The sequence below is a fragment of the Sorex araneus genome, chromosome 1 (genome assembly GCF_027595985.1).
Source record: "Sorex araneus isolate mSorAra2 chromosome 1, mSorAra2.pri, whole genome shotgun sequence".
Classification (NCBI taxonomy): domain Eukaryota; kingdom Metazoa; phylum Chordata; class Mammalia; order Eulipotyphla; family Soricidae; genus Sorex; species Sorex araneus.
This window is the reverse complement of record NC_073302.1, coordinates 33,090,282-33,098,230: the sequence shown is the minus strand read 5'-3', so window position 1 is coordinate 33,098,230 and position 7,949 is coordinate 33,090,282. Positions and strand designations below refer to the sequence as shown.

General features: G+C 48.7%; 1 protein-coding gene across 1 annotated transcript in view; it reads left to right on the top strand.

Moving 5' to 3' along the window:
* Nucleotides 1–1,089: 1,089 nt before the first annotated feature.
* PLPPR1 (phospholipid phosphatase related 1) overlaps nucleotides 1,090–7,949 on the top strand; it is a 290,512-nt gene continuing 283,652 nt past the window's right edge. The window contains exon 1 of the mRNA XM_055120712.1: nucleotides 1,090–1,488. The gene's annotated coding sequence lies outside the window, so the exon portion shown is untranslated. The remainder of the gene's footprint in view (nucleotides 1,489–7,949) is intronic.

Sequence of the window (7,949 nt, the reverse complement as noted above, 5' to 3'; positions counted from 1 at the left end):
GGGACCAAAACACAAACAGGAGTTAGGAAAATCGCTCTAGGGAGTTTTCTGCTTGGGTGGTCTTTTAGCCTGAAACAGAGAACAGGAGGGGAATGCCAGGTTGATTAAACAGGGGAGGTCAGAGAAGGAAGCTCTTGGAGGCATCCTAACCACTAGCCTGTTTTGCTCACCGAGCAATTTCACCAAGAGTTTCCACTCCACTCGCAAAGCCGCTCTCCTGGCCTCAGGTTACTGCAGCCTCGCCATGGCGGGCTCAGGTTCTCTAACTGGACTCTTCGCGTGGCTACTTCTTCCATTCACCAAGTAGCCGGGGAACTCCCACTACAAGCCCGCAGAATTGCTCCCACACTCGAGGCCAAGGGGGACAATGGATCTTTTGTTCTTTTTTGCCTCCTGGAATTGGGCGACTCTCTCCATTTAAACCCAGTTGAAGGTTGACTGAGCACGGAGTCCTCGGGGGGGATTCACCTTCCTCGCACTCCCGCTTTGTTCTTGGCAGAGGGGAGGTGCGAGACCCTCCCCGCCTCACCCCAGCTAAACCTGTCTGGGGCCCCGGCGCGGAGTGCCCAGCTGCCTTCTCCCGGAGTGGAAGTTGGGAGAGCGAGAAAGCGGCACCAACCGGGAAACTCCCGCTGGTTCAGGCGCGCCCTGCAGCCTGCGGTTCCGCCAGAGCCCCGGGGTGGGGAGATGCAGCGCGGTCCCTGGCAGCGCCCGCAGCCAGAGGCGCGGTCCCCGGGAGCCCGGGCGCCAGCTCGACCAACACCGGGAGAGAGAGAAGCGTCTGCGCCTCCGGGGACTGCTCGGGGATCCCGCCACCCGCTTCCCGCACTGCGGGCGCTCGGAGTCCCCCGAGCAGGGCGCACCTTTGCCGTCGGGGTTTCCCCGCCTCCTCCGGGAAACCCCGCCGAGCCCTCCCCATTGCCCCCCCGCCCCTTTGCAGCTCCGGTGGGCACAGTTGAGCTCGCTGCCATCCTCCCCGGCAGGTTTCGCTCGCCCAGGCCGAGCTGCGAAGCGAGCGCTCGGGGTCCCGCTCTGAGCATGCGCAGCCGGCGCCCTCCCCGCCCCTCGGCTCCCCGCGCTCAGTCCGCCGCTCGCCCCTTCCTTTCATTAAACACACAGGACAGCCCGCAACCCGGACCCGGGCCGAGCCGTGCAGCGCCGAGGCGGTGGAGGCTCGCGTGCGGGATGGGCGCCGAGGGGGAGCTGTGATCCCGCGCATCCTCCGCCGCCCCACGCACGGACACACAGACACACACGCACACACACACATACTCGCGCGCGCGCGCGCACATACACACACACACACACACACACACACACACACACACTCGCACACGCCCGCGCCGCACGCTTGCCGGGTCGCTCTCCCACGCAGGCGGAATGCAGCAGCCCGGCGGGAGCGTGTCTCGGGCCGCTGCCTGAATGCACCGCGTGCAGGCGAGCCGGGCGACCCAGTAGGGCACACGGGAGGACGCTCCTGCCCGAGAGGTGAGTGAGGGCCCCGCGCGGCGGCACAGGTGGCCCTCAACCCGGCGTGTGGCTTTCCAGGTGCAGAGGAAGGCGGCGCCGGGGGGCGGGCGGGGGGCCGTGCCCGGGTGGTGGTGGTGGTGGTGGTGGTGATGGTGGTGGTGGTGGTCGGGGGGTGTTGGGGAGAGGACGATGCCTGGAGGGTCGCTGCCTGCGAGGTGTCAAGCTGGACCCCGTTCAAAGCTACACCCTCGCTGCTCGTAAACTTTCCGCCCCTGTCATTTGGGAAGCGTGGAGACAAAGGGGGCGTGGAGGCGCCTGCGTCCCGTTCCACCCTCCTGACCGCGAGCCCGGCTGCTGCCCGAGCCGGCGTGCGGGCGTGCGGGCGTGCGGGCTTGCGGACGGAGGCGGGGGGCGCCCTGCAGGTAGCGGGTGACAAGTCCTCCCGCCCTGGCGGGGGTCGGGTTGACGCACCCCTAGATTTGCGAGCCTGGCCTTCGAGTCCCCGCAGGCGTGGGCACCTGTCATGCTCCCGCCCCTCTGTCCTTCCTCCTTTCCCCCCACCCAGTATCCAGCGCCAGGAGTGCATCACCGTGGGCGGGGGTTGCCACCTGGAGAATTGGCAGGGACAGCCTTCGTTCTTCTCATTGAGCACCCAGTGTTGGCGCGCCCTGGTGACGCTCGGGTCTCAGCGGGGATGAATGACGAGTTACCGAAAGGTTTGCCATTTTCACCTCCTAGAAATGCTGGGCGCCAGGATCCCTCCTCCCCGGGGAAGATGCTGTCTGCTGGCGCGCCCTGGCAGCCGGAGCTGGAGGCGAGCTGAGGCCGGGCTGGGTGCTGATGTGGCTGCAGCTGGAATTTTTTTTTTTGACACACACACACACACACACACACACACACGTGTGGAATATGTGGAGGATTCTGGGTTATTCTTTTTGTTTGTGGGGATATCGTTTCCCCTTTCAACCTCTTTTCGTGGCAGAGATTGTCTGCTGCCTTGAGATCTAACTGGCATACACCGGGCGTCTTTCTAAATAGCACTTGGAGGAAAGGATACTCACCCACCCTACTTCCTTCCGCCCCCAAAGAAAAAGGATTCCTTAACACACCAAGCCCCCTCGGGGCGGGGTTTCAGAGTGAGGAGCCTTTTTGCAGTCACCTAGGAATGAATGAAAAGCCACCTTTCCCCCCAATCAAATGATCTTTTGAAGGAGCCTGAGTCAGTGATGAGGATCCCAGGGCTGGGACAAAGAGGGATGAAAGAGGGACAGAAGATAGTCATTGAAGAGAGGTGTGACTGCAGGATAATTTGAAGGTAGGAGGGCGTCTAGTGTTGTGGCTAGATCCTCTGTATCTTTCCCTGACCTCACGTTTCTCGTCCACTCTTCCCAAGTAAGGTCCTTGACTTTCCTCCTCTAGGTGGGATCCAAACTGGAAGGTGTTCTGGGTTAGTTCCTGGAAGCGTGAGTCTAGATTATTGCTGGGCTGTTCTTTAGCACCATCAGCAAGTGAACTGTTTACATGTAGAGAGGGTCTTGTGGGAACATTGGCCACCTTGACATTTTGTTTATACCTGGGAGGCAGGATGGTCACCCAAGAATGGTTTTTGGCTCTACTCTACCATTCCGAGTCTTGGGTTTCTAGGAGAAGTGCTTGGTGAGCCTGGTAACCAAGCTAACGCTCACCAGCGAAAGCACTGGAGGCTTAGATCAAGTATTTGTGGTTCTGGGTTGTCAGTTGGGACACTTTACACTTGACGATGACAAGTGGATGTCACCTCTTTTCTGCTTTGGGGCCTTATTTAATTTTTAACATTTTGAGACTTGTTTGAAGTGGAAGAAAGCTTGATAAGCACTAGACTGGTTGCAGAAGTTCACTCATAAAAGGGACCTTGATGCATTAAGTCAACTTGACCAAAGCTAAAGTTTTTAGGAAAGGAAAGCAAAGAGAGAAAGAAAACTGGATAAAGGGTGCATGTTATTAAAAGACCTCTTTACTTTTGTAATTTTAATAAAGCATTTACTAAGGTAGAAAGTAAAAAATATTTTCAAAAAATGAATGAAGTAAAGATCTTTCTAGAAATATTTTAAAGAAGAAATTGGCATAGGGGTGTTTAAATATAATGTTCAGCATATGTCCTTTTTACCTTATGGTAAGCATTTTCATCATTTTCTTTGCAAAAATTGGCAAGAAAAGATTATTTTATGCTTTTTTTTTACTAGAGAACTATTTTTCTCTTTATAGGTCTTTCAATATCTGCAAATTTTCTTTATTTTAATCATGTTTATATTTTATCTTGACGCTCTACATTTAATAGTGTGATCATATAAAAATGAATAACAAAGATCTGGTGTCAAGAGTTCATGATCTAATTGCAAATATAAGTTTAGTGTACATGAAACAACCAGAGTGTACTCTGAGCTCTCCCTGAGTCTTCTCTACACTCCATATTTCTCCTGAATTTTCTCAACACTCAGAAGCTGCTTACCAGAGCATTATGCTCTGGAGATTGGAAAATAAGAAAAACCAAAGAAGTTGGGGGGAATGTCTATTTTCAAGGAGGAAGAAGACATATTTTGCTAACCATAATTAAGTCTGATTAACTCATGTAATCGTATGATAAATCAAGCTTCAATAATATAGACATCAAGACAGTGTTTTTTTCCCTTCCTTTGAAGAATTTGAGTAGCTATTTTTTCTTTGCTTTTGTTTTTAGATGTTTTAGAAAATGAATAATCTTTGACCATGTGGAAAAGGATAAAAAGGATATTCGAAGCAGAGGGAGAATATTTGATACTGCCTGATGAATTAGAGTGACTGTAAGCCTTTCCATGTAATAGGACACAGGGTGCTGGATTGTGGCCACCAGGATGAAGGATGGCTGGACAGCACTGACACCTAAATGTCCTGACAGAGCATTCCTAGGATGCTATGGAAGCACAGAGGATGGGCAGTCCTCAAAGGATGGGAAGAAGGTCAAGTTTTCTTCTGGGGAAGATTGACTCGAACTGAGTCTTGAAGGAAGAAGAGAAGCTTATTCTAGACTAAAACAAACAAACAAACAAACAAAAAACCACCCCCAAAACCCAACCCCCATACAAAAAACTTACCTAAGAAATACAACTAGTTCTCTGTGACTCTAGGGAGAGAAATAGACCCTTAGTTCTGTGGGGTGCAAACCAGCACAACTGAAAGATAAACAGGTCCAGTGTGATGGAAATATCCCAAGCAGAAGAGTTAGAGTTTTCTCAAAAGTCTAGGAGTTTGGAGGCTGGAGAAGTTGGAGACAAGATGAGATTTGCATTAGAGAGACAGGACTGTGGCCAGTGAGGAGGATGGATTGGAGGTGGTGAGACTTCAGGCAGGGAGCTTATTGTGGATATAAAGGTGTGAAATGAAGAGGATGGGGGCGTGGGGGTGGAGAGGAGGAGACAGCTGGGAGGCAAGTGAGAAAAATAAACCCTGCTAGTCCAAGAAGGACCTTCTGCGCACGCCCACTTCACCCTTTGCTTCCCTAGTGTACGCCCACTTCCCTCCGTAGGTCCACTTCACCCTCTGCTTCATTTGTATAACTCTCTTTCCTGTATTTTGAGGGCAAGGAATTCAGATCATCTCCAGGACTCATCATGACTTTGCTAGAGAGTAAATATTTTAGTACTCAGTAAATTTCTGGCTTTGGTAGTCAGTAAAATTTTACAGACTGAATCAATAAATGAGAAATCTAGTCATAAGTAAATTTTGCATTAGAAGAATGGAAGCTCTGTGATGAGGTCTTTTTGCTTTTGGACCGTACCTGGCAGTGCTTAGGGCTTACTCTTGGCTTCATGCTCAGGGATTATTCTTGGCAGAACTTGGGGCACCATATGTGGTGCTAGGAATTGAACCTGTGTATGCAAGGCAAGCCCTTAACCACTGTACTATCTCTCTGGCCCCATCATGATTTTTATTTTTCCAAAGTGACCAACCTTTGGGAAATTGTCAAATAATCTAGGGAGACTACCTCTCTAAAGAGTTGTCCTTAGAAGTTAGCAAACAAAAGTGTATCACATTTTTTAGTAATTTAAAAGTTGGTTTTCTTGGTCCATATGCTTAGCACTGTTTCTGATTCACAATAGTTGGCAGGAAATGTGAATTTCCCTTCCCTTCTTCCTTATCAGAATTTCCAAATTCCATGTGCTTTGCTCAAATTTTTAGGATATTCTGGGATCACAGACATTGATAAGACGTAGGATCTTATTTCAAGAGTTCATAGCATGTTGGCATCCTGGGGCAAGGGCCAAACTACACTTATTATTGTGTTCAACAGCTCAACCCTAGGGATTAGGTCCCCTGTAGAAACCCAAACATATTAAGTTCCAGTCTTAAAAGTCAACTAAGCAATCTCAGAATGGATAAACACGTCAGAAATGTCCAGGTTGACTGCAGTGAATGAAAGAGAAGGAGTATCAAAGATAGTGCTCTGGGCTGGACCTTTGGAAGTGGATAAATGGTGGTAGGTGAATGGGGAGGGAGGGTCAGAAAAGTGTAAGACTCAATGCTGTTTGGTGGAACTTGATTTAGGGATAACACTGCACCCCTTGAAAAGCACATATTACAAATCCTAGTGTGCAGTGGCTTCACAATAAGGGGAGAGAACCAGGAAGGCAAGAGATCATAGAGCCAAAGAATAACTTCAGTCTTTAGCAAATGTACAGTATCAAGAAGAGAAACAAACTCCATAGTATACTCAGACAAGATGGAAGAAAAATGGGGTAAAAGCAAAAGCTTAGAGAATCATGAGAAGGATGGCTATAAATACAGAAACAATTGTATCTCTGTGTCAAATTATAAAAATTATTTAAAAAAATACAACAAGTATGGGGACATGTGAACAGGAGAGAAGATGGAGAAGCTTTTTCTCTCAGGAGCCTGCAGAGGTTGTGAGGACCAATATGGGGGTGCTCTTCTCCCCTTGACTAAATAATGGTGTTGCTTTCTAAAGCCTAGAGAATTCAGATACAATGTCCCGAAGTTTAAGGAGCCTCTGAGGGCCACCCTCTACGGGTGTCACTGGGGCATGCAGGATGATGAAACTGGCTTCTGTTGCATGGTGGCAGAGTCCAGATTCAAGTTAGACAGGCTCTGTTGAATTCTGATTTTACCATATATAATCATGTGCTTTTGGGCACCCAATTTTGCCTCTCCTGTTTCAAATTATTGCAAAGAAGGAGAGTATCAAAGAAGGAGAGTATCAACTCTTTGCCTAGGTTTATGAGGATTAGATGTGTTCATATTTGTAATGCTTGACACAGAGAATGTGCCCAGAAAGGGTATTTAATGTGTGTGTAATAGGAGTTAAACTAGAAATGTAATGCTTGAAAATTCTAGAAATTGTGTGCTTTGATGTTTGTTTAAAAATATATGTTTTAGTTGAGTATCAATAGGAACCTCTAAATTGATCTTCTTAAGTTAAGAAGTTCCCAGGGATTTAAAGGGCAGGCACAATTGTATCAGAAACAGCAGATTGACTATCTCAGGCAGAGGTGGAGGAGACAAGTGCTGGTGTGCTATATCTGCCCATTTCATTTACTTAGTTGCCTCTTTTCCATACTTGCCTGGGGAAGATAAAAATTTGCTTGCCTTTAAGTTGGTTTTTGCAATTTGCATTTCTTCAGCCTTCTGGGCATCACATAACTTCTTTTATGGGAGAAGGGTGTGTGTATTTGAGCCACACCAGCAGTGTTCTGGGCTAATGCCAAGCTCTGCACTCAAGGATCACTCCTGGTAGGCTTGGGGGAGTGCCAGGAATAGAACCTGGATTAGCTGCATTCCAGGCAAGTGCCCTACCCACTGTACTGTCGCTCTGACCCCATCACATAACTTCTTAACAATTTAGCAAATTGTTTTCAGGAAAGTGACTATAAATTATTCTCAGGGGAAGTGCCTCTGATGGAAATTATATGACAGAAATAAATGAGATATGAGTCTTGCGATATTCTTTGGGATTTGAATATCTCCCTTCTTCATGAGAAAGTTTGTAGTTTGTTTTAAATAGAATTCCCATGGGTATGGAAGCCCCAACATCTTGGTAGTTGGTAGTAATAGGGCAGTGACTAGAACTGTAATCTGATCATAATTTGATGCTCTTGTATTCACTATATCACCATCATCCTGTTGCTCATCGATTTGCTCAAGTGGGAACCAGTAATGTCTCCATTTGTCCCTGTCACGTTTAGGGTCAGAGGACCGAGGCCCATTATTGCTACTGTTTTTGGCATATCAAACACGCCACTGGTATCTTGCCAGGCTCGGCGTGCGGGTGGGATACTCTCGGTAGCTTGCTGGCTCTCCGAGAGGGAGCTTTGTTTTACAGTCTTTGGATTTTGGCCATTGATGAGATTACATGGCACTGGGGGCAGTTTGTGGGTGTGACTGCCAAGCTACTGGAAAACAGGGGATCTGATGGAGGAGGCCCAGTCCTGATCCAAACAGGCTTGGAG